Here is a 27,699-nt window from a genome sequence, read left to right as displayed (position 1 = left end):
ACATTAATAATGTTTAGTCATAAAGCACCTTTTTATATAATTAACAATACAAGCAGCTAGACAGGCCCCATACCAGCACTTACAATAACATTCTTCCATTTCTATTGCCTTTTCTCTAGTAATGACTGTATAAACTGGATCCACAGTGAGTTTTCACTAGATGGTGCTGTTGATTACCAATGTAGGGAATCGGACTGCTCTAGCCTGTGTTACATATGGCTGGCAACTAGGGTTGAGTAGCAGCTTCTCAGCTTCTGAACCCAGTTGCATATTACTGTATGTTCTGATAATCAGAGCATAATGCAATTAACTAATGTTGTAAAACAAAACAGCAAGTGCATGTACAAGCTATTAGCTTATGCTAAAGAATGTGGGACACAACTCAGTTTATATCTATTGCAAACACTGTAAGCAGCTAGTGGAATAAGGAATAATACAATACACCTATTTACAAGATTAATGCCAAATATCCCAATATTTAAACCCAAGATTCATTATTCTTTTTTGTGCCAAAAATGTAAACAGTACAGGAAACCTGTTGGGTTGAAGACCCTTGGACATACAAGTGTAAAGGATTTTAATTGCCTTTTAGGAAAGGAAATGACAGTTCGCTCCTTTGGATTTGAGAGGCTCAAATACTAGCTTCTTAACTTTGACCTCTTGTTAGCCTTTATCTAAAAAAGCAAAGATTTGAAAAACCATTATCCTGCCTTTTAATTATGTTACTTTGCTAATTATGTTATCATGATTATGTAAAAAAAAAAAAAAGTTGAACCTTTTGAACATGCCAAACACTACTATAACTAGTCACTGTGGTTTGGGTGCAGAGTTCTTGTTTTAATTGCATAGGACATTTATAAGATTCTCTACGAATTAGTCTAGACACTAAAGATACGGATTAGACACATTTGCAAATGTAAGCAACTCATGGATAATACTCTGCTGTTAAGTTTCTCTTTATTTATACTATCTATTATAAACCACTGCCGATTCAATCTTTGCTGCAAATACTGTGACAATTTCAAAGAGGGAGGTTTGTAATTTATCAGACTAACATCAGTGCTGATACTGTGATTCTGCAATTAGGGTATTTGGAAACCAGAACTGGTATCTTATCCAGAACTGTATATTATACATTGCAATGTTGCTATGGAGAGAACAAAAACAAACAAACATTGATACCAGTTTAAAGAATGCCTCTTGATTATGTCCCTGTCTGGAGTTATTAACATTGTTTTGATGATAGAACCCTTCTCAGAGAAAAAATTCATCCATATTTAAAAGTTGCTGTCATATACAGTGCCTTCACCTTCCAATTATCCTTGTTCAATTGTCTGCTGATTTCATAACCACACAGCACATGTCACTAAAGACATATGAATAGCTTTGGGTGACAGAATCCTCCACGAACCTAACCTTAGGCTCTTGACAGATCCACTTAAATTTTTAATACATCTCACACCTGAATATTAGACAATATCTTGTCATTTTCAATCACACTGCACTATAATGTGGAAGCAGGCTTGTGGGTGATTCATGATTAAATCGCACAGTAAACATTGCCTCTACTCTAAATGCAATACTGTACAAATTAAGTAACAACAAGTTATTGGTCATTTTTCATAATTTGTGACATAAGCCTGATGGAACGTAAGATTCCAGGTAGGAATCTCTATATGCAAATATTTTCTTATATCAAAAACAATGCTAATACGATGTTAATGCGATGCATAAAATCATGCTTTCACATGTTAAAGCCATTTTCATTGACATACCATGTAAACTGTTTAAGATTTTTTTATTCTTAAATACTATAACTTGATTAGTTTATTTCTGTCTACCAGATGAGTATCAATTGTGGGAGTTTCTATGGTCCCACTTATACACTTTTTTTTTTTTTTTTTTTTTTTTTTTTTTTTTAATGTAACCCTTGTCATTTGAATGTACTATTGGCATAGAACAGTTGTCAGGCTATTGACTGTGATTACTGAATTTGCTCTCCTGAGACATGTCAGCCCTTTTTTGTTAGAAATCAGATATGTGTTGTATTACCATTCTGTTGTTGTATTGCATGCTGTTTATACATTATCGGTGCCACAATCACAGTTACACAATAAAGATAATATAAAGAAAACTGAGAAATGAACTTCGATGAAGGTAGCCAGCAATACTGTAAAACAAAATCATGTCACAGTTATTTGTGAGTCTGGTGTGAAGCTAGTCATATACTGGTATTCGTTTACAGTATTTGATATAAACCCAATCTCTTTTACAGTGTTCGATTATAAAGACAAACTGTCATGGCTGCACTGGGAAGACAAATAGCATTAAAATAAATAAATACATAAATAAATATAACATGATTAGTAATGTTGTAAATGATGAACTTTTGGGAAACCGAAGTGTACATGAGATATTAAATTAATATGAACCGGACACCAATTATTAAAGTAGTGAAAGAAAAGCAAAAGTAAATATTCAAATAAATTCAAAACTCGCCATTCTGATCGCTCTGTTCCTTCTCCCTGAACTACGGAGTTTCCCTATCCCATTTTGAAAATAAATAGTTTAAAAAATATCTTTTAAACTTTCAGCTTTTCACAAAATATTTGGTTCCCTCTTAAAAGAGACTTTGGGGTTAAAAGGTGTTTTGTTGCAGTTGTTCCCACTGTCCGTTCTTCAGTCTACCTGCTTACTGCCACTGGACACACCCCCTTCGCAGCAGTGTGATCTGATGCTGAACATTTATAAATTCATCTCGACAGTTCCTGCCATACCTTTTAAATGTGTCCAGGTACGATGGTATCATGTTTTCTGCTGTGTCCTGCATTGTTTAAAATTGTTTCTTAACACTGGTCCAGTAGTTCTCCACGTTACCAAGCTGTAAATTGCAGTCAGTTTGATAAGTAATCGGGTATTCCATGCAAATAACGTCTTTCTCGCCACTGTGAAGCTGTAGCACAAATCTGTTATGGATACCTCCTGTTACTACCCCGAATAACAAAGGATGATTAAAAAAAAAAAAAAAAAACGCACTCTCATCTGATACTATTGCAGGTCTTGTGAGGAAGGGTCTGCATAATTTAAAATAAAGGCAGACTCATTTTTGCTGTGTCATGATGAAAATAGGCAGTACGCTTCGCCTCCTGACTTATAACGTACCCGGGGCGTTATTAGAGTATATCCCACACCCTGTCGTGCCTTATTGCTTATATATTCCACAACTGAAACCATACAATATATGTATCAGAGTATCTTTATTGAACCTCAGGAGGAATCAATAGTTATTCAAAAGGATTATACAGTAGGACTTACCCTTGTTTTATTATTTGCAACTGAGAATTTAAACATTTTAAAGTTTACATTTCCGGTTTTACTTCCAGGTGTAGAAATACTGACATTTCAGAACACATTCCCAAGGCAGCTGTTTTAGAATTGACTAAGCCACAAAAGCGATTATACAGTAGTTGCTGTCTTATTGTCTGTGTATGTTTATTGGAACAGTGAGGTTGTATCTGTAATATACCTTTTTAAAATGTATTCTATGTGTATCGATTTAAAAAATAATAATCTGGTGCACATATATATGATATATGTATACCAACTACACTATGCTGACCCAGTTGAAATGATTTGCTGTGTGCTATTCCCCAGTGTAAAAGCTGCTTATCTGATTTCCATGGTATTTTGATCCACGGGAAATATACTTTTAACCATTTTTTGTTAACTTTCTCACTAAAACACTTTGTTTTTATGACTAACAAATTTTAAAAAATGTTGTTTCACCCCAGTTCAAATAGAGATCCATGGAACAGCTGGAAAATACCTATACAGTAGTTTCATATTCCAGTTTAATAGCTTTATTAATAGCTGGGTTAGTGAGAGTTCAAAAGTAATTTTACAGTACAGTAAATTTGGAAAATAGCTCAGTGGCCTGTATCCTTAGAGATGCCTTATGTCTTCTGATGTAAAAATGTGCTGTACTTTACAGCCCTTTTCAAAAGCACTGTAATTGTGGTGCCAGTCTCATGAAGGAAAAAAGTAATTATAATGGTCTTTCTCTTTTCACACTTAAATGAGAAGCAACCAAATAGATATCCTTTTAAGAGTTTGTGTCCAACAGTATTTTTCATTTATATGCAAAAATATGATTTGCTGTTTCCAAATCTTTAATTTAGCTTTCTGTGCACTCATCAGAACTTTTTTTTTTTAAATTATTTTCCATTAAAACGTGTTTGCATGTACACAAGTTACCTTTCTCAGAAACTGGTTTGCTAGAAGTCAAACAGTCACATTCTTGCATTTTTTGAAGAGGTAGAAAACTACAATATAGTTATGAAAGAAAAAGAAGAAAATGTGTTTGCTGAAAACCTGAAATGTACCTTTAGGGCAGTTGAATTCAGAGCTGAAAATCAAAGGCTGTATATTGTAGTTTTGTACAGATTATATTCCTGATTTGCCTAAACTAAGTTTAAGCCTTGCATAGCTTGCCTCCAAGAAAAACCAGAAGAATCAGCAAGGAAACACGAAGGGTCATTCTGATTAGTGATGTTACGCTTATGTACATCTGCAGTGTTTCCTTGATTGAAACATCAAGCACAGTTACATAAACACACCGATGAAAAAGTGAGACTCACCAGAAAATGGGCTTGGTTGTTATCTGCGTACAGTTAAACTAAGTAGAAAACTAAAATACATATGCCTCAAAGTTTCATGCAAAAGTAAATAATTAGGTTTTATTTTTATTGTTTGTTGCAAAACAGAACCAAAAATAAAGAAAGAATTAAGAACTCACTTAGATTCAAAAAGACTATATTATATAACATGCAAAACATTTAAATCAATAAGAATATAAACAAAACAAGAACATGAGAACATTTTCAAATGAGAGGAGGCCATTCGGCTCATCTACTGTAAGCTTGTCTAGTTCCTATTGGAGTGGCCTTTTTGTCTTTTTCCCAGTAAGATGAGGGCAGTCGAGACAACAGTGTATAACTTTGAAAAACCATGGTTTAAATTATCAGGGCACAGTCCAATTGTTGGATGGTGCTGCTGAAGCTGAGAAGTTGATAATCTATCTTTCTATGGATATACAGTAACACAGGCCTTGACTTTGTAAATGCTTGTTTGAGGTGATATTATTTTTAATCCAACTTGTGCAACTGTTTGATGAAGCCCATCCTGAAAGCCAAGAGGTTTGGAAAGCAAACTGGCAATAGCTCTAGACAACTAACTTTGCTTCTGCTTTTTGCAGCATGCACAAAGCAAACAGTTATACATGGTAGTCTCGCCTTGACCCATCATTTAGGTTTTTGCTTAATCCCCACACCTGTGCATTTATAAATCTGGCTTAATTGCCTGATTAACACTTCTACCCCGACCTCTTTAGCTGTCATGTTTACTCAATCATGTTAACCTGAACCTCTAGTTGGTCAATTACATTAAATTAAACTTGAAAATACATTTATGTTAATTATTAATGTAAATGCTAATTGTAACCATTTTATAGCACGCTATGTGTTGCTTGTGTTGTCATCCATACAGCTTACAAAACCAGTTCATTGGACCAGCTTGCTCTGGTGGAAGCAATGGGTGATTCTCATTCGTGGTATAGACTGTTGATACTTTTGGGTGTGCAAACTATTGTTTATAGTTGATACTTTAGCTATTTTTTTTCTGGATCATGGGTATATTAGTTGTTTTAATGTATATTAAATAATAATGCAATAAACATGATAGGAATATAATTAAAAATAACTGACACATTCCATGTCATAACAAAATTAAGAATCTACCCTCTGTCAGTGTCTCTATTTTGAAACTAATTTATTGTGGATAAAATGGGCTTTCAAATCCATCTTGTCAAAGTTATGACCTGTGGTTTCATGCTGCAATATGATCTTCACCTGAAAATAAACCTTCTCACACAAGCCACTTTAAGTGGCTCATTATTCTTGAATAGCACAAACAGCATTATTGCCATGGTTACTGGTTTTCTGCTTGACATTGCATTGTATGCCAATCATTTTTTTTTTACCCTAATTGGAAAAACTGAATGAAGATGATTGTTAGAGTGAGAGGTTAATGTATTTGTCCTATCACTTAAAGAGCTATTTTCTATGGATGTTATTATATTGGTTACCTTAGCTACTGAAATGCACACTGTTAACCTGCCCCTTCAACACTACCCCTGTGGATATGAGGGGAATATAATATATCAACATATATGTACCTTTCACTGATAATAACAGAATGAACAAGTAGTAAAGCACAAATTGAACAAGCCATAACAAAAACATTTAAGACTGTTTACTATATTCATATTTTTAAATGTCCAAGCTTTTTAAAATAAAATTGTTCAGTTTGTTATACAGTGTTACTTTCTTCAATGTTTTAATCAGGTGCCAGACATTCTTCTGTCAGATTGGGGGGAGGAGCCTATAAAAAAGCTTTTCATAAATGATTCATGTTTAATTAAAACCTCAAAGTCATTTTTATTTTATTGCTACCATTTTATTTTCAGTACAGTTCCTACTGTGCCTTTTCATCCTGTTTTCTAGGATGCTGTCTGCAGCTTTGAACAAAATTCTTGAGAAGATCAAACAGAATGTAAAATGTAAGATGATATTTAAACATATGCAGAATAACCCAAAACATTCCATCACTTAAGTTTGATTTGAACTGATGCCAGATGAATAATTTACATCTTTGTAGCAATGAAGCCCTAACATATACTATAAGATTGTTGTAATATTGTAAGCTCAAGTTTATCCCTGTTGCCATCAGTTACACAGCAGTCTTAATAATAATGACCGTATTCAAAGACATGGATTGATGCTTCCGCTTTGAGTTTGGCTCTATGACATCAATGTTGGTTTATTCAAACTGTACCAGGATAACAGGATTTGGAATCCCAATGAAGATGAGTGGCAGAGAGATTACACTTGCCATGTAATATATAATATATAATAAAGCTAATATATTCCAGAGTATCAATCCAACACCTTTCCCCTCCCACCAAAACAATTTCTTATCTTCAAGAGGAACATAACCCAATGTGAGGATGAAAAGCCAATGTAGTTTGTATCTATGTATTTCTTAAGCATCAAAGTTGGAACATAAACTATTAAATGTAATGTTTACTATGCCATACGTGGAAGTTGAATAGCGTGTGTTCTACACTATATATCATTTATTCACAATCCATTCACATAATAGTAAATCAGAGGGCTGTCTCATGTCTTTATTGTTCACTTCACTGGTCCATCAGAATTACATTACACTGTATAGAATTTCTTGCATGCCATTGAAGTAGACATTTATTGCAGGTGCTGTGTTTGTATGACAAGAGCTGGCACCAAACCTTATCCTTGCGGCCATCAGCTGTTTACACTACCTGTGCTGACAGTAATGCATAAAATGAGTCTACTCTTCCCTTCTCCATCTTCTATCCCCTCTCACCTGCAATGTGATTTAAAGGTTTTCATAGTGTAAGGCAATGAGTATTTCTGAGCTATTCCTTTTGTGCTTTTTACAAACTCATCTCCCAAATCATCCAAGGCTCCCTATTAAAGACACATTTTGTTTGTCACTTAAGTGGCTTTAATTGCAAGGTTTCACTGTACATACTTATTACAGATGTTGTGTTGATGACTAGAAGGAATTCATTTGCTTGGCAAATAAACTAGATCCATGTTTCGTCAATATACTTACACAGTATCAAAAAAATTGAAGACCATGTTACAGTCTTGGTCATGAAAGCCAATGTGAGAGTATGTGAAAATACAAAACATACTACAGATTATGTGCAGTGCATTAGTTATGACAGTGGAAATATGCTAATTACCTTCTTGAACATACAGAAGGTTAAGAGAACAGCTCCCTTCAGATTAATTGGGTGATTTATGATTCTAATTATTGAATTTTTAAACTGGTTAACTAGAAGAAACCCTTGACTTGAGAAAAGTATTTATTGTTTTACAGCTACTTGGAAATTAATCTAAAAGCTAACTGGTGTGACAGGATAGTAAAAAAATAAAATAAAATAAAAGGTTCACAAAACAGAGGTAGAATACCAGTATAATATAAACCACAATGAACCTGAACTTAAAATCATGTTTTCCATGTTTAAAGGTGTTTGTCAAATATTAAACTACTGTACCAGTGCCACAATGGGATTACTACAGCCACAGTTATGGCTCACATAAACTTAACTGTCAACAACCTGATTCTTTTTCAGGATCTATGGCATTAAGGTCATTTTGCTGGGTAGAAACACAAAACCACTTCTCAATACCCTTAGTTATTTTAAACGTTAAACTTAAGCTTTCAGACTCTTGACACCTCCTCTCGACCCAGACGCGAGTACGTGGAAAAAATAGTTACCAAAAAATAGTTACTTCGGAATATGAAAATGTCATAGCTATGTTGCTTCGCTGTTAACACAAGAGCTGTCAATCTCTATGAATTTCCTTATTCCTACCCTCCCGAGCCATTGATTTATCAATTTTCAGACTAAACATGCCCCTGGGATTTGTAGCAAACAGCTATTTGTTAGAAAGCCAAGTAAACTTATCAAGTCTTCTGTTTGTTGTAACTGCAACACTGTAAAAATGCAGGTGTCTGTCTTTGAGTCTGAATAAAGTAGGAAAGTTAGACAAAAAACAAAAATGCTACACAGTAGGTTTGAAATTGTGTGAATTTGCCGAAATGCATGGCAATAGCAATACTGAAAAAACAGTACATGACTAGCGAGGAAGCAAATACAAATTTAAATATGATGAAATAAAAACAAGCTGATAGAGGAGGAACGTGTTTATGATGTAGAAAACATTTTGTTTAAATGGAGTACAGTACTTTGAATTACTTTAATACACACTGTAACTTGTTCTAAATTTCAGTACAACGCAGCGGCACACTTGTAAAGTATGTGTGTGGTTACGGTTCTGATTAACAAAACACAATTCATTTATTTGTACAGCTGGAATGAATTCCATTGTATTGCAATGTATGCAACACTAAAATTCTTGGTGTACAGGTTATTAGATGGTGCACTGTAGGTTGCTTTAATTGATGCAAGCAGCACTGTTTAATACTTTTCTTTTAAATTGAATTAGTACAACTAATTTGTAAAAGCCAATGAAGCTGGAACTGTTGTCTAAGTATGGTTTTGGAAAGAAATGTTCAGTAAAGCAAAGAAGATACAGTATGTTCTTGAACTTGTTTGGGTACTTGATAAGCTAAAATAAAATAGTTCAATACAGCTGTGATGTGGGATGTATAACTTGATTTTATGCTCTGTTAATTAAATGTATTTTAAACATAAAAATTGTCCTAAAATTGAAGTCTCAGAAAGGAGGGAGTGACTTTTACGCCAGTTTGGCCTATAAAACGATGTTTACAGTACCGGTATATATCAGTTCATAATACTGTCTGCAATCTGCCTGGTTATCACCCCTCCAGATACCCTCCCCTGTTTCCTGGTGTATAACAAACCAAATGTAATGAAGCCAAAGGGGACAAAACCAAAGCAAAGCTGTAGACTAACTTTGATTATTGATTACTGTCTTGAGAAATCATGCCACTTTGCTGGGCTGCCATTACAAAGAATTACAAGCAAAACTAAAAGACTCAAGCAGCATTAAAACAAGGCTTAAGCACTTGGGAATGGACAAGTCCGAACATTTGTCAATGTAAAAGCTAAAAGACCAAACATCTGTGGGGAGCTATTTAGAGGCCCAGGTTCAATTTAAATGTTTTACAGCAAACTGTTGCAGTTTCAGACTGGGTGTTTTAATACTCCTTATACTGCAATGTACAAACATTGTGCCAAAATAACTGGTTGGGAATTCTGCAGTCCTGGAGGACTAAATACATAAATAACTTCTGACTGGGTCTGTGTGGAGGCTTAATTGGTTTGATTAAACAGTTTAGAAAATAGATGGAACAAAGAGCGGGACTGGAAGTACTCCTGTTCTGTGGTCTACAGTATGTGGGTCAAGTGCATTGTTTACAATGGACATGCAAGTTTACTAAAGACAGCCTTTTACACAGATCAATGTCCCATGACCCTGCTGAAGGGATTGGCCCTTTACAGCAACATTTTTGTAACACACACTTTCCCAGACAGGTGAAAAAACAGGAGTAGAGCATACGAGAGAGAGAGTACACAGGTGGATGATTTGTTGTTGTTCTTGATTTATAGCTATTGAAGTAGTTGAAGTGCAACATAATACAAATTCACTGTTATAATTGCCAGTAAGACAAACTGTAAAAACAACTTGTCACCATTTGGCCATGCTTAGTATATAGAAACAGAAAGGTAAACGCTGTTCTGTCAGACAAAGTGACAAAGGAGTAAAAGGTTATACTTAGAAATATGGGTTCTAGCCTTAGTCTCTTTTTGCAGCAGTGAATCCTCAGTGTTGCAGTCAGACATTGTTGCCTTTTGTGACCCTTGCTGGGAAGAGCTCAAAGCAGAAACCTCACATGTCAATGTTGGCTTCAGGGTTAGCTGAAGGCGCACCGTATCAAACGGTTTTCAAGCGCCTGTTGTGAAAGTTGACATTTCCATCAACTTGCCTGAAAGGCAGAGATCCAATCACTGTACCAGCATTTTTACAGTGAACTGTTGACAATATTCCAGAAAATCACATTTCATCCTTGTATAATCTTGTATAAATACATCTCTGCTCCACTCCCATTAGTCTTGTTGCAATGTTTTAGTTCTTCAAAATGAAATGCTGATTGCAAATCCTGTCTACTTTGTGTACAATAAAAATCTCTGTTATTTTCCAGAGCAGGGATGTTGTTTCACCCATCTTTAAACACTGTTCCATTACATGCTAGCAAAGCATTCAAGCTGCAAAACAAAGTATTGCTTTTCTCCAATTTGTAAGGGTAATTTAAGATTCTCATTCTTTATTGTAACTCAAATGTGCTGTGTAAATGACACCTGAGAATAGATTTTTGGACTAATTAATTGTTATATGTGTCGCAAATAAATTATTACTAATTAATTGATTATTAACATGTAAATTGTTTAAAATTAATCTTAAATATCAACGAATATATATATATAATATATATATATATCATATATATATATATATATATATATATATATATATATATATATATATATATATATATATTATAAATACTTTGTAGGGATGGGTGGTCACAGGAGTATTTTAAAGGGAAAGGAAGCTCTTCATGCCTATGCATTGGGCTGATGTACACAGGTCGTTGACCTTAGAAAGAACTGTGGCGTCCAGTAATTTGCTATACAAATTAAGAGTTTTCTCTCTTTACTGTCATAAAAGATCACATGAAAAATAAATATAATTTAAGTCCAGAAAAGTAAACAAATTTTAAGTTCTTAGTAGTTTATCTGTGCTTTAACTTTTGAAACTGAATGGCAAGCGGAGGAACTGTTCATGTGTACTGCTTCTCAGATGAACAAGTGCAGAACCCAAGCTCCTGTGTGGCTTTCGTTGAAAGAGGGCTCCCTGCCTCGCCTTGGGGACGTGAAGCAGTTGTCAGCCTGCGCCACATGGCAGTTCTTCCTGGGAAGCACCAAAGACTGCTGTTTGTTTAGAATTCCAGTCTCTGTGAGAAACTGTGAAGTTCTTTGTTTATTTTTTACAACCAACTCAGGGATGCATGGGCTACTGTGCAGAAGGTAAGGATAATGAAGAACTGCACATTAATGGGCCCACATATTGTTTGCCTCTATTTAATTTTTTTTTACAAAATGGTTTCTCCTTGCGACGAACACTGTACTAGTCCCTAATAAAACACATTCTAGATTGCCAGTTTGAGACAGATTTAATGTTCAACACTACATTAGTTAGATGCTTAGAAAAATGTCACATTTTCTCCAAAGGGAAGGCAGAAACTTGATAATCAGTGCAATTATTTTCGAATCTCAGTGCCACATACTAATTAACTGATAGAATATTCATGAAGGTTTTCTTTTCACTGAATGAGCTGATTTGAAATGAGTTACCCAAAGTCGAGATTACCTAGAGTCTTACTGGTGCTCTATCCTTGCTGTTGATTTGAGTGCATGGAGTGTTGGTGGCAGCTAAGAAATGTCACTGCTGCCAATCATCCCTCAGCATTTAATTCATGCCACACTCCCCTGTTGTGAAAGTGTCAAACAGCACAGAAGAACTATAAGGGTTATGGATTGGCAGATGTTATAGTGGCATGTTAGTCTGTAAACTATGACAAAGATGCTCCTAGCAGTGGAGTATTAACAACTATTAAGGAGGAGTAGTAAGATGAAAGCATATATGTAAATGCACCACCCTGGGGGTATACTAAGTTGAACTTGTTCCTGCGTAAGACATTTCGTTACGTGACGTAAAAGTACATATCATATATATATATATAATATATATATATAATATATATATATATAGATATATATATATATATATGTATCATTGATCAATATGATCGTTAATGTTATCTATATTGTCATACATACTACATTACAATGTACATTTAAACGTATGTATGATGTTATAGAACATGTCTTTTACAGTAATCCAATATCTTGTGAAAATTTCGAGGTCAATTTATAGAATTTTTTACAGTATCTTAAAATATATAATAATAATATATTATATATTATATTCATAGGATAATACATCCAATAGCGTAGGTTAAGATATTTAATGAAATAATTCGATGTCATATATATATATATATATATATATATTATATATATATATATATATATATATATATATAACTATATATATGTATATATATATGTGGATCATCTAGTGGGTAAGATCCTTTCATTCACTATTTTAAAGTACACCACAATGCACTTTGGTTCCCTTCCTTTATATATAATTTGTTCCCATAGCTGCAATCTGAAAAGGGCACTTTTTAAAAAAAATTATTGATTGATGACATCTATGAAAAAATACAGCCTTATGTAGCTTGTTTTTATACTACTTTTTCTGATTCAGTATCTGCTGATGTAAATTAAGCATTGCCATTAACAATAATTGTGTTTCTCAGAACATAATCTTAGAATGACAATGACACATTTTAGCAACCCGTAGAACATACGTCATGGCTAGAAACATTTTTACTTTATTATAAAACACAAAGCTTTCCACTGCTAATATTTTAAATTATTTTCCAATTGACCATCCAGCCTTGATAATATCACTCAACTTCTTAATCATGCATTTATAGATTCTTCAAAATATACCTCATGTTGTGATCTTAAAGGTTCATCAATACCCTTAAAACACAGTTTGTTTAGCCTTCACTACACTGGTGACAGTCACCTTCTCTGTTGTCATTAAAAACCTCTCTGGTAAAATATTTTCCGATTAGCCTCTTTTATTTATAAGATAGCAATACAGTATTGTGTAACCCCTATGAAAACTTCATAGGGTTTGCAAAATAGGGATCACTAATCTAAAACATAACTATATAGAAAGTATATCAGACATGCTGTCAAGTTCCCTATTATACTCTTTACTCTTAACAGTTTATAAGATATGAATAACATATTTTGCAACCCCTAAACTAAAGTGATGCACAATTCGATTTCATAATTATAAATGTATATAAAGTATACTTTTTATAACTCACCAATAAACCATGTTCAGCCCCAAATCTAAAGTCATGTATACCTTCATAATTATGATAAATAGTGTAAAAGTGTAAGATGTTTTACAATGAAGTGTTTGCTTTTGATGTTTTCAGCAAAGATGCACCAAAGTGCTCATGGAATTAAATATTGAAACTATTGTCTATGCAAACTTTCAGTGTTTTTTTTTTTTTTTTTTTTTAAACACATGTAACTGTGTAGCTCTTCCGTTGCTCATTGTTTTCTTCTTTCGCTTGACCGTCAGAATGTATTCATGTTTAAGAAAGAAAGACAACCTGAATGTAATTCTTCTTTGGCAGCCAACATATTAATTTAAGCATTTTCTCGGTGGTTGGTTTGCCTTCTATCTTATTTAAGAGTATTTTTGTAATGTCATATTGTAATATAGCAGTACTAAGTTGATATATTTATTTTTGTATCTGAAGAAACTTGTTCTCATTGTAAAACAGTACTGTTTATTGTTTACAGTATATTGTTTATAGTCACTTATAACAGATAACTAAACTAAAGTGTTACCAATGCTTCTTCCTATCAAATCTTACATTTCAGATTATTCTTTTTTTTTTTTTTGGTGTGTGTTTTTGTTTGTTATTGATTGATGTTGTGTATTGATTAGTTGACCCTGAAGTTGTGCAGGTGTGCACACATTTAAAATCTGCCTATGATACTTTATATTATACAGTCTATGATTCATCTATACTTCATCGCTTATTGCTAACATGTTTTTAATATATTTTTTATTTTTTCTTCAAAGCCAGTCATCACCCCAGAGCTGGCAACAGCGTCCATCTGAAATGCACCTATAGCAGCATGTCTTCCGATCCAGCCTTGGGCTATGTGGTGGCTTGGTCACGGCACTTGCCTCAGAATGTGAAGGAGGAGATAAGAAGAGATACGACCCTTCAGACTGTCTCCTCTGTGGAGATGGATGGAGTTCATTTTAAGCTAATGGATATGGTAATGATTTCCAGAATAGCCAAATAAGCTGAAACATTCAAAGGGAGTAAAGCACGGTACTGCTTTGTTATGGTTTCTATTATTCATTTGTCTAAATTTGGTTTAAGTAAGATAGCTATATATTACTTATATGCTACATAAAAAGCATGACAAATTATGTCAAAGATTAGTATCCTTGAACTCGATTTTAACACTGCATGTGAATCTTATTTAAATATTGGTGACTGCAGCATAACAGAGGATTGATAATGCATTGTGCTACAAATTTCATTGCAACAAAAGACTATCAGGAAGAAGTTTTAAAAATGGATTATAAGAACATAAGAACATAAGAAAGTTTACAAACGAGAGGAGGTCATTCGGCCCATCTTGCTCGTTTGGTTGTTAGTAGCTTATTGATCCCAGAATCTCATCAAGCAACTTCTTGAAGGACCCCAGGGTGTCAGCTTCAACAACATTACTGGGGAGTTAATTCCAGACCCTCACAATTCTCTGTGTAAAAAAGTGCCTCCTATTTTCTGTTCTGAATGCCCCTTTGTCTAATCTCCATTTGTGACCCCTGGTCCTTGTTTCTTTTTTCAGGCTGAAAAAGTCCCTTGGGTCGACACTGTCAATACCTTTTAGAATTTTGAATGCTTGAATTAGGTCGCCACGTAGTCTTCTTTGTTCAAGACTGAACAGATTCAATTCTTTTAGCCTGTCTGCATATGACATGCCTTTTAAGCCCGGAATAATTCTGGTCACTCTTCTTTGCACTCTTTCTAGAGCAGCAATATCTTTTTTATAGCGAGGTGACCAGAACTGAACACAATATTCAAGATGAGGTCTTACTAGTGCATTGTACAGTTTTAACATTACTTCCCTTGATTTAAATTCAACACTTTTCTCAATGTATCCGAGCATCTTGTTAGCCTTTTTTATAGCTTCCCCACATTGCCTAGATGAAGACATTTCTGAGTCTTTTTCATAGATTCCTTCTCCAATTTCAGTATCTCCCATATGATATTTATAATGTACATTTTTATTTCCTGCGTGCAGTACCTTACACTTTTCTCTATTAAATGTCATTTGCCACGTGTCTGCCCAGTTCTGAATCTTGTCTAGATCATTTTTTGTCTAGATATATGGTCAAATATAATGTAATATATTTGTATTATCTATTATTTGAAACTTAAATGTATAAAACCTACACACATACATACATATGTCATGGACTTATCCCACAAAGCTGTTCCATTTGCGATTGCATGGGATGTTTTTGAAACATTTAAACTATGATTAGGAATCAGCATGAGGCTAGCGAAGGAACTTCCTATGCCATATGAAAGATACAATCTCAATCGCTTTTGAAGAAGAGGGCTGTTAACCCTAGGATCCTAAATGAAGTGAAGGTCCAAACAATGAAAGCCTGTGAAGGCACACAGCCCCGGTTAGCTAAAGATATCCATTAGAATATCTTGGCTAGGTGTCACTGTGCAGTTATAAAATAACATTGATTTACTCATTTTTTTGTCAATTAATTTTTTCAAGAAAATCAGCTCAGTTCACTTTTAATGCATAATGAATAATAAGCAACTTGAAAAAACAAAACCAATAAATAATAAATGCAGTATAACTAACAGGGTGGATGAACTGCAATACCTGTTCGGTTTCAGTATTATTGGTGATCAAACACCAGCTGCAGTTCTAGCTCATTATGTCAGCATTACCTAAGCAGACCTACAGCTGAGTTAAATGCAGCGATGGAAACCTTGGCAGTAATCTGAGAGGTGGATTGAATTAAGAAACCACTTAACAGCACCCTTAAAGTGATTGGTTTTGATGGATTAGTGGCTTGTAAAATCAACAGCCCAAATTATATTTATACCAAGCAGCCTCGGAGAAAATAAACCCAGTCAGATTGCTATAAAACTCAGTTATCCAATAGATTACTGTGTTACTGAAATCAATTATATGTGTTCAGTATCATTAGCTATGGGTATTATAGTCTGTTTTAATTTTCAAGTGATGTTAATTCAGGTTTCTACATGTTTTTTGACATGTGCAAGTGACATAGGTGTTTGTATATCGAATATAGCAAGTGAGGCACGGAGTAGTTCATTTGTACTGAATTTCAACTGGCAGCCATTAGTTTCATCTGAGTGCAGATAAATAGCAGTGGAGCTGTTGCTTGTGTGAACTATAATTTGAATGTATTACAGTGACATGAAAGCAGCATTCTGTGTGATCTTAATTCATTTTAAATGTAGTTTTCAAAGTTTTCAAAGCTTTATCTAATAATTCAAGTTCTGTGGCATAATTTACATCAGCAATATCCAGTATCCTGTATATATATATATATATATATATATATATATATATATATATATCTATATATATATATATATATATAGTTTACCTTATTATTTATCTACAACACACTATATATATTTGTGATATATATTATACTATATAGATATATATATATATACAAAGACCATATTATAATATATATATATATAAAAAAACAGATTTCTAAAGGACATCCGTCTGTGTGGGTTTTATGTTGTTTTTTAAATAGCAAGCTACAGAGTTTCTGATACATGTTAAACAGGTGGCACGATGCAACACCAAGTGCATTACTTTTAATATTGTGCTTATTAAAATATCTAAGCAGTTTTTTTGTGTACAAAGGATTAAAGTTATCTGTTTTTTTTTTCATGTGCATTACCTGCATTATTATACCTTGTATATTAAGATCTGTTTGTCGGTTTGTACTGTCATAGTGGAGAACCGTTTATCCAATTGAAAGTATAATCCGAGAGTATGTGGGGGCGACTTGTCAGTTCATTCACATGTTACACTTATTTCATGTTTATAAGTACCTTTTGTTTCTTGAACACTATGTGAAAGGTCAATTTGAGATAAAGGTTACCTAGATTTGCCCATTTTAAACAGCCTTTGACTTCCTCCTGTAGGCGTTTTGATAACCCCCAGACAGGAATGTTTGTGCTGTTCAGGAGCCTGGCCTGTGAGTTTGAGGTGCAGACATGCCCGTGGGACTGCGGGAGTCGCCACTCTGCTGTGTTTTGTATCTGTGGCGAGGTGGTCAGGGAAGGCAGTGACATCATTGCTTTTGATATGTGCAACGGCCAACTGCAAGAAACCAGACCACACTTGTCAGTGAAAAGCATTGGACCAGCATCAGATCAAATCAAGATTTGAGAGGCGCTCCAAGGGAAGAAGGTCACTGTATGTATTTAACAAATTAGTTGGTAAAAAATATAACAATAATGAATGTCCATAGTTCTAAGATTTTATAATTGTACAATTTAACTTTTTAATGGAGTTAGTGGAGCATCTAGAGAAACAATTATTAAGGCAGATTAAGTTGTTTTGAAATTTTGCACATTTTATGGGACTAAGATGCATGAAAATCAGTATGTATAATGAATTTCAAGTTTAATTTGTATTTTATACTGACTTGACTGTGCACCTACTGTGAAATGTTCTAAATGGTATTCTTTTTGAAAATGTAAAACACATAGCATGTTCATACAGATATCAAAAAAAGTCTCTATGCAGCACGTATGTTTTCAGAGTAAGCGTGACACAAAAAAAAAAAAAAAAAAAAAAAAAAAAAAAAAAAAACCTAGAGAAGAGACTAGAGGTAGGCCACATTTCAGGATCAGATTTTGTTGTTAAACTGACGATTTTAATTTAAAATAATGCCGTCAGATGTTTGGAAGTTTTTTAAAATGGAAAGGTAAAATGTGTTGCTTGTGGAGTTTTAATGAGCCTCTGTGGCAGTATTACCATCCTGCGGGATCATTTAGTAAGACAGCACCCGGCAAAATACAACAGCGAGAACACAATTAAAAAACAAAAGGAAGCAACACCTTCAGTGACAGCTTATTTTGGAAAGAAAGTTGATCCAAAAAGTGTCAGAGCAAAATAAATAACAAGCTAGATAGTGAATTTTGTCACACAAGATATCAGACCTGTTAGTATAGTAGAGGGAGCTATGTTTAAAAATCTAACTGTGAATCTTGCTCCCGGCTATGAAATGTCCTGTCGAAAGACAATCTGCAAATTCATTACTCTGGATCACGATTGTGCAAAGGAAAAGCTTAGACAGGATTTAAGTGTAATTCAATGTCCATCACTACCGATGTATGGACAAGCATGGCACAAGAAGCATTTTTAACAGTCACTTGCCTTTACATTAAGCAAAACTGGGAACTCGAGTCAAAAGTATTAGCGACACGAAAATAACACGAGAGACACACAGCTGTAAATTTAGCAGAAGTGATCAGTCAGATAAACACAGAGTTTGAAATGGCTACAAAAGTAAGCTTTTGTTCATGACAATGTGGCCAAAGTGTGCAGAGCAATGTCTTACTTCTGCAAGCCAGCGTGTTGTGTTACTTTCTGGTAGCGTGGGAGCTGTGCAGGGCACAATTTAAATCTCTACATTCAGAAAAGCTTGGAGGATGTACGACGAGCCCATACGTTAGTAGCAGCAGCAAGAACACCGGTTGTACATTTTAAAAAGAGTGAGGTGGCAACAAGTGCTTTAAATAGGAAACAAGCAGAAATGCTGAACACAGAAAAAGCACCCCTCAAGTTAGTACAGGATGTACCAACAAGGTAGAACACGGTTTATTATATGTTTGAATGCCTTCTTGAATTAAAATGGCCAGTTATTGCTATTTTGTCAAACCCAGATTTGACCAAAAGTCTGAGCAGTGGAAGTTAATGGCTGAGATATTATCTCTACTAAAGTCATTCGAACTGGCTACAGTACATTTGAGTGCAGTGAAAAACAATATGGCTACTTCTTTGTATCCACTTGCAGCAGGGATAAAACATAGACTGACTGAAGTTCGTGATGAAGGGGAGACACTGTCTTCTTCAAATTTGATTGATTTTCTAATTCCAGTAACACAGAGTTTGAGAGATAAGCTAGTGCGAAATTTGTCTCAGCGAATGACCCAAGTAATGAGGTTATGCACCTGCTTTTTGCGTCATTTCTTGACCCCTGATTTGGCCATCTGGATTTCCTGTCCGAACAGGCCAAAGCCTGTATGTCTGAAGCACTGTCTTCCAAACTAGTGAGGCTGGTGGAGGACATCTTATCATTTACATGTTCCTTTTGCATTATGAAAAAACGATGTATTGATGCATTGGGGCTTTATGAAAATGATGCATCGATATAAAAAAAAAAAAAAGAACTTTCGTCCAAGCCCTAGTTTCAAATAAAAGGGACCAGGTTGATCTATATAACGTCAAGTTCTCATATGGCTACAATTTATCATCTTTTCCAGATTGTATTCCCCTCCGGTGCCTTTGTCCAGGCAGATGTGAGAGACTGGGGAATGAGCTTGTCTGTGAGAGCACCAAGCGTTGATTATAACAGCACAAGAAGCCTGTGAGGTACCTTTGACAGAAATAGTCAGAATGACTTTCACAGCACTGATGGCAGCATATTAACAAGTTCACATAGAAATAATAACCCTGAAGATTTCATAGAGAAGTGGAGGTAATTCACTGTCATACAGTATTCATAATAGGCAGTGTGGGTTTTATGTTGTTTTTGAACTTTAACCCTTTGCGGTCCATTTATTCAGTGCCTGTCAGGCACGTCAGGTCTAATTTATTTTCAGACGAGCTGTTTATTTTACATGCGCTGTTTAAAAGTAATATTATTCACAGTAAAACAGGTTTAAAAGGCACTGCATATCAACATGACACTCAGTACTGCATCTCCAGCCCTGCCCCTCCCCTTGTTCGATTTATTTATCACATATTTCTTTATAGTCATGCACACTGATAAATCATCTCCAGATTTCTCAGTTTATCACCAAACTCCCCAATAATGCTATCCAAGTCATTATTTTATTACTATAACATTTCAAAAAGCTTGGCAAATGTCCACGATTTTCTTTGAGTGCTGGATGCGGAAGCAGCTATCTTGTTTCTTTTTGTACATGCTATGTCTGTGGAGAAGGGACTATGCGTATTGTTCAGATCTGCCTCCAATTTTGTTTTCCAGTCTCTCTCAGCCATTGAAAGCTTTTCTCTGCATTTTCCAGAGAAAAAACAAATAGGGACCCTTGATTGATGCTTTTTTGATGATGTTGGACAGGGTCTGGCATCGGACGGGAAAGGAAACATTTTAATGTCGGACTTGGTCCAACACAGGACCACAAAGGCTTAATAAGCCAGTCTTTGCATCCCTTCTGACAAAACAGCTTTATCAAAAAATACACGTATATGTTATTTTTTACAATAGTTTTAAACTTGAAATTTACATATTTAAAATGGTACAGGGCTGAGTGTCTAGTCTGGACAGTGTGAAGTCACGAGTGGAGCAAAGTGGAGCACAGCCTACAGACAGTAAGAAAAAAGAAAGATGGAGACTTTTTTTTAAGACCCAACGTACTGGGTTGGGTGGGTTGATATATCTGTGGAGTTTTTTTGGGCTGCGCACACCGAGTGGGCGGGTTGAGCCATTCCAGTGGAGTTGACTCAACAGCGGCCGTGGCAGAGTCAGGTTATGGTGGTAGAATCAAGTGTCTCTCTCTTCTCTTTTATGTTTTTTATCTACAGAAGTAGAAAAACACAAAACAGCATTTCTGCAAGGTTAGGAAAGCAGATAACAATCACCAGGCGATGTAGGCTGATGAAAAGAAAAGACTAAACGGGAGCGCAGCTGCACAACGCTTATTGCTCAGTCTTCAGAAGTCGCGTTTCTGATTCCGGGGAAGTGGCAAGCCGACGTCCAACAATAACTTTACAGGGCAACTCCATAAAAGTTGAATGAGAGCTCTTTCACAGACTCAATCGCGCAACTGGACAAGTTAGTTTATACCTACCATACCTACCTGGGTGGGAAGCAAAAGAGAAAATGATCTCTGTGGAGTGACTACTTTATCCCTCGGTAAGCGGGACTGATCACTCCTATCGGCAGCTCTGATGTAAAATGCTCAGTAAATACCTGACATGTGGTCTTTAAGATTATCATATTTTATCAAAAAATATGTATTGGCTGAAATTCCGAATCAATCCTAGATATAGAGTTTTCTATTTTGTCAGGATACCACCTGGGGAGAGTTTATTTGACATAACACAGCTAGCCACAGAAGGAAAGAAAAAGAAAAATTACTGCAGGTGCCAGAAGGAGTACAACATGTCTCTCCACTCAGTAAACAGAATGGGGGAGTTATTTGACTACTCACCTTTATCTCATTGCTTCTCAAACGACAATGTGGATTACACCTCAGTCATCCCATTCCTTGACATTACCTATGAATATATCAATACTCCTACAATCGAGACTGACATTCAGAAACGTGAGGCAGTGTAGAATTTTGGAAGCCTACCCAAGGTCATCAGAAAACAGGACAATGTGATGCCATCCCGACAGCAACAAGCCTTAGAATTTCCTTCAGGGGATCAGCATATTCAAGAACCATTAGCATAACATTTTGATCAAACAGGAACAATTAATAATAAAACAGGGCCGGGCATTAAATTAAGTAGAAGAAGAAGACAAGGTTACTATGAATACCTGCCGATCTTCACATTCCAGGGTTTGAGTCAGGAGAGCTTTACGTATTTCTTTCCAGAGGATCATTTATCTGGCACCAGACCTGTGGTTCAGCCATCATGGCCTTCTCTAAGTGAGCCTAACATCAGCTAAAGCCTTGGAGATATGCCAGTAGGTCCTTGTCCACCATTGGGTTTGTTTGCAAAGACCTGTTGGGAAGAAGCCTGGATGAAGCCATTGACATGTGCATCTTAGACTTGCAGCTGATGGATGATCTGGCTTGGGAGGAAGCTTGAAAATGAGTGTGAGAGAAGGGTTTTGGAAAACAGGACAAGGCAGTCATTCATGTTAGGAGGATCAACTGGAGCTTCCAAAGAGGTCATCACTACACTGAGGTGTCCCAGTTTCTGTAATGGGAATGGACTCTATACTGAATGGGGCCGCCAGTGCTTTCCCAGGCACAGTTTTTATCACTGTAGTCTTTCCAGCAGTAAGTATGTTCTTATTATTTCTGGACACTGGGAAAGTCCTTCAGATTGGATTTAACCTTTGTTCTAGCCTTGGGCTCTATACCTTTGGGGAAACTTTGTTTTTCTGCATTGCAGTACTTATTTTATAATGGGGGATATAGTTATAACTAGTGATTTAGTGGAGCTGGAACAAATAATTGAGCATGTTGGACAACCCCAGTCTCTGCCCCGTTAGGCATTTTTTTTTTATACAGCGGTCCAGTGATTTAATACTGACTGTCAGACATTGGCACTGAAAGCACTTCATTCACAGAGGATGGTATAATCCTGGGGCATTGTGGGTTGTACTTAGATTCCATAAATAACACATAAAGAGAAAGGTCTAATGTTTTTTTTTTTGTTTGTTTGTTTTTATAAAAGATAAGATGCAGGGTTATATAAACCCTGCAGGATAAATTTGTCGGTGACCTTCACATTGACATCTGACCCAAATAGCTGCCATAATGAGGTCATGTTGTCCAGTAAGCTTTGGTATTATTCACAATATTCGATTAAGTACTAGAACTTGGTTTTGAAACCGATTTAAAGTTAAAATTTACACTGTTTAACACAAGGACAGTGAGTTAATAAACAGATAACTCACATTTTTTTTATTAATATACCATTTATAAGGACCAGATTTTGAGAGGACAGTGAAGAGATTGTCTAAAGGTCTCTTTATAATTGGTTATTTAAGAAATTATGCTATTCATTAGATTTTCAATTGAAAAATGTTATCTCACAAAACTAAACTACACCAATTTCAAGTACTACAGTGACTATTTACCTCTAACAGGAAAGCAGATGGTACTGAATATTGTTGAGTATTTCCTCTCTGTGTAGCCATGGATGTGGAGCAAAATTTCTGTAGTGTGCTCTATGGGAGCAAACACTTTCTTAAAATGCGGCAAGTCTTAACAGGTGTTGGTTCAGTTAACATTAGAAGGGTTGAGGAGATTTGAATGCACAGGCCTACAAATCTGGCATTTGACCCAGTTGTGAAATTTTTTGTTTTTTCAATGAATAAAGGCACAGGATACGTTATGAGCATGCATCTTGCACAATGTGTTTAATACCTTAGGGTGCCATTCTACTAAATATGTTTAAATGCAAATTAGAAATCAAATTAACACCACCGTGATGTAGAATGTTATTAATCATTGTGGTCTCGTGTATGACCTTTATATATTTCATGATTTATGCTGGCTGGGACAGGGGGATGAGCAAGAGGTGGATTAATAAATATATTAGCAGGATTAAAAAAATATATACTTTATTCAGCAAAAAAAGAAAAAAACTATCAACAGGGGAATGTGTAGCAGTGGAATTCCATTGCTGGGAATGGTACGTCTACATCCACTTTTTGGGAAAATTACAATATTGTAGTATTCAGCGATAATAAAAGTCAGTGTGGCTTTGTACAATGCAAATCTTGCTAAATATTACTTGCAAAAGCATCTTATTGTGTGGCTATTTATGGTAACAAAGTTCTGAAGAAGAATGTTGTTGTATTCTTTTAAATCGTGCAGTTTTGGGTTATTAAGATTATTATATTTTAACAGGAAATCGGGAAGAGCCTCTGCACAGAAGGTACTTAGTTTCAATAGCGTATGTTTGGAATTATGATATTTGGGGAGATGGCCGGGTCAGGTTGGGTATGCAAATATTTCAAAGGGCTCGGGTCTGGTCCGGATTTGTTTGGTTGGATTGGGTTCGGATCAAGTTTTAAATTTAGGCCTTTAATACACGGCCTTCCTAATTTCTGAGCCAAAGCTTACTCTAGGATTACATAATTAACTTTTTCCAAATATTTCAAAAGGTTTTTTTTTTTTTTTTTTATCACACTATACATTTGGAAGTTTCTAAGGTAACATTTTGATAGAGAAATGTATCCTGCTTTTTCTGAACTAATATATTGTGGCAGTTCTAATGTTCATAATGCAGGGAAATATACATGGATTCTCCTAACATACAGTAAAGGAAAGTTCATCGCACAGTGGGTACACGATTTAAGTCAATGTGAGAACATTACTTTACAAGTTAAGACTTGTGCCTGTGAAGACCAAGGTCTGTATGTGAAACTGTAAAATAACTTTAGGGGCCATCTCTTACAGTTTCACATTCAGAATATTGTTTGCCTATGACAACCTAGCATATTGTTGTATTATTTGACAATACTGTTGTATAAATTTCACAGGATTATGTTAAGGATCAATCATCCTGATTAATCTGCATGTCATTTACTACAAAAAAGAGATGTTTTCTTTTTTATTCCTGATTTATTTACAAGCTGCCCTTGGCAGCCACATTAAAAGCCTTTGTCTGACTAGTTTCACTTTGACTTAAGAACAGAGGTGGAAAAACACAACATGCCAGATCTCGCAGTGTGAAACAACACACATATTCCAGAGTGCGTGTTTTTTATGACCCTGGATTTCACAGTCTGACTTCGTCCCAGTGTTTGTCACTGTTGGAACCTTTGTTTTATTTCCATTTATTATTTAACACATATGTGTTAAAACTAAAGCTACATTTATTTGAAAAAGCAGAACCTTCATAGAACTCACAAACAGTATTCACAACGAGGGACTGAAGAAACCACATTAGCCAATAATAACAAGTTTTAAAATGTTCTTTATGTTATGCCTAATTCAATTTCACCACACAAGTGTTTGTCCAGAATGTGCATTCCTTGACAGTGGTACACAAGTTAGGATCCTTAGCCTTACAGAAACATGTGTATCACTGAGATAAATAACATTATATTAACTACTGTACCATACCAGCAATATAATGGATTTGAAATTAAGGCCCAGATAAGGTTGTACAGTCCTGGTACTGATTATGTTTGAATATATTTTCTTTAATTTGATTACTTCAAGTAAATAATCTGAGTGTTTTAAATACTCTGCACATGGGACAGATATTAAGAGTAGGAGTGCACAGATGACTATACTATATACCCTTTGATTGCCTACAGAAAACAAAGCAGGCTGAACAGTAATGGCTTTATTAATGCGCAATTAAAGATTTATGGTCAAATGTTAAAGCAAGGCCATTTTTGCCATGCTAGCTCCTGCGTTAAAATGTATCCCTTTCTGTTTGGGCTATTTTTGGATTAAAACTAAGAAACGGTACTTAAATAGTGTATAGTGTACAGTTCTTTTTTTTTTTTTTTTCATGGTTTTGCATGTAAGCCATTTGCGTCATGACCAGTCATAAAAAAAAATAAAAAAAACTTCAGGGTGATGTACATTGCTTTAGTCTTAGTGGCAGTTCTTTTTTTTTTTTTTTTTTTTTTTTTTTAATAAAAAAACAGTTTTTCTATGAAGACAAATATGTTAAGTAGACAGTATGAGGCATACTATACATACAGGCAAACATGATTTAGGAAGGGCCTGTGCATTCTCAATTGCTTTGAGTATTTATCATCCCCAAAGCTGACACCATGTGTAATTTCTGAGCTGTCAGTACAACTTTGAAATTCATTCTGTTTACTCCCTGTAGCCCGTGAGAAGTAGAGCAAAAAGAGTCCTATTACATGAGGCATAAAACAAAATTACAATTACAGAAAACACTATATTTTCCAGAAAAACAACACAGAATGAGACCAGTGTACTAATTACCTGCAGACAGGGTCAAAGTGGAAATACGATATAATACAAAATCAACTGATTTTCAGTCAATGAAAGTGCATCCAAGCAGGAGCATTGTCAATTTTAGCACATATTTAGATCTGTGACATACAGTGAGGTCTTTTTTTTTTATATAGTCCTTTTGGTATATAATGTCAGCCTAGGTAAAATTAGATAAAAAAATTGGCACTGGAGAGGAAGGAATGTGAACAATTGCTCATATTTACAGTACCTGTATGACCTTGTCCTTTCAGTGCTTGAAGTCAATAATCTTCCAATGGAATGCCATCATTTTACTGAAACAGGTTTGAATAAGTTAATCTGAGGGTCACAAATCTTTATTGTGCGTATTACCACCTGAGATTAAACACAATAGGGATTCAGACGTGTTACGGAACGCTTGATTTATAGTACTGGAAATATTCTCGTATTTACCCAGGTGACCCAACAGCAGGTCACCCATTCTGATTTTTATTGTAGTATTTATGCTGTTGCTTGCTTTGTTACTTGTATTTGTTTAAGGGGGTTCACAAGTCATTCCTTCCACAAAAGCAGCTACATGACATGCACTCACATTTATCAAGTGTGCATAGTTATTTCTATTATTTCTCATTCAAGTCATCCCCCAGAACTAACAGACTTGGAGAACAGTGGTCTCTGTGATACATGAGTGTACGAGTTCAACAGTGTCTGTGTGTTTGGTCTTGGCTTTGTGGACTCTGGTGACCTGCACTGTCAGGTCATTAGATTGATGGTGTGTTACCATCAGAAACTTAGCTCTTGGGTTCATAATTAATATGGTAATTACACGGTGAAAGGATTTGTGAAAAAAAGTGTATTTAACCCTTTAAGATCCATTTATTCAGCACCTTTTGGGCGCGTCAGGTCTAATTTATTTTCACACAAGCTGTTTATTTTACATACACTGTTTAAAAGTCATTTTATTCACAGCAAAACAGATTTAAAAGGCACTGCATATCAACATGACACTCCATACTGCATCTCCAGCCCTGCCCCAATCCCTTATTCACTGTATTTATCACATATCTCATCATAGTTGTGCATACCAAAAAATCATCTCTTGATGAGTCAGTTTATCACCAAACTCCTCAATAATGCTATCCAAGTCATTATTTTATTACTACAATATCTCAAAAAGCCCTGCAAATGTCTGTGATATTCTTTGAGCGCTGGATGCGGAAGCAGCTATCATGTGTTTTTTATGCCTGTGTTATGTTTGTGGTAAAGGGACTATGCGTATTGCTCAGTTCAGCCTTCTTTTTTTCCGGCTTCTCTCGGCCTCTCTCAGCCATTGAAAGCTTTTCTCGACTAGGGACCTGTGATTGACGCCTTTTTGATGATGTCAGACAGGGTCCGACATCGGACTGGAAAGGAACATTTTTTTTATATTGGACCTGGTCC

At 35.3% G+C, this 27,699-nt stretch overlaps 1 pseudogene; it reads left to right on the top strand.

Moving 5' to 3' along the window:
* The window catches only part of LOC121321958, a 32,853-nt pseudogene extending 5,690 nt beyond the window's left edge, over nt 1–27,163 (top strand).
* Nucleotides 27,164–27,699: the final 536 nt, after the last annotated feature.

This window comes from Polyodon spathula, chromosome 10 (genome assembly GCF_017654505.1).
Source record: "Polyodon spathula isolate WHYD16114869_AA chromosome 10, ASM1765450v1, whole genome shotgun sequence".
Classification (NCBI taxonomy): Eukaryota; Metazoa; Chordata; class Actinopteri; order Acipenseriformes; family Polyodontidae; genus Polyodon; species Polyodon spathula.
Note: the sequence above shows the minus strand (reverse complement) of the source record. Positions and strands in the feature narration are given on the sequence as shown.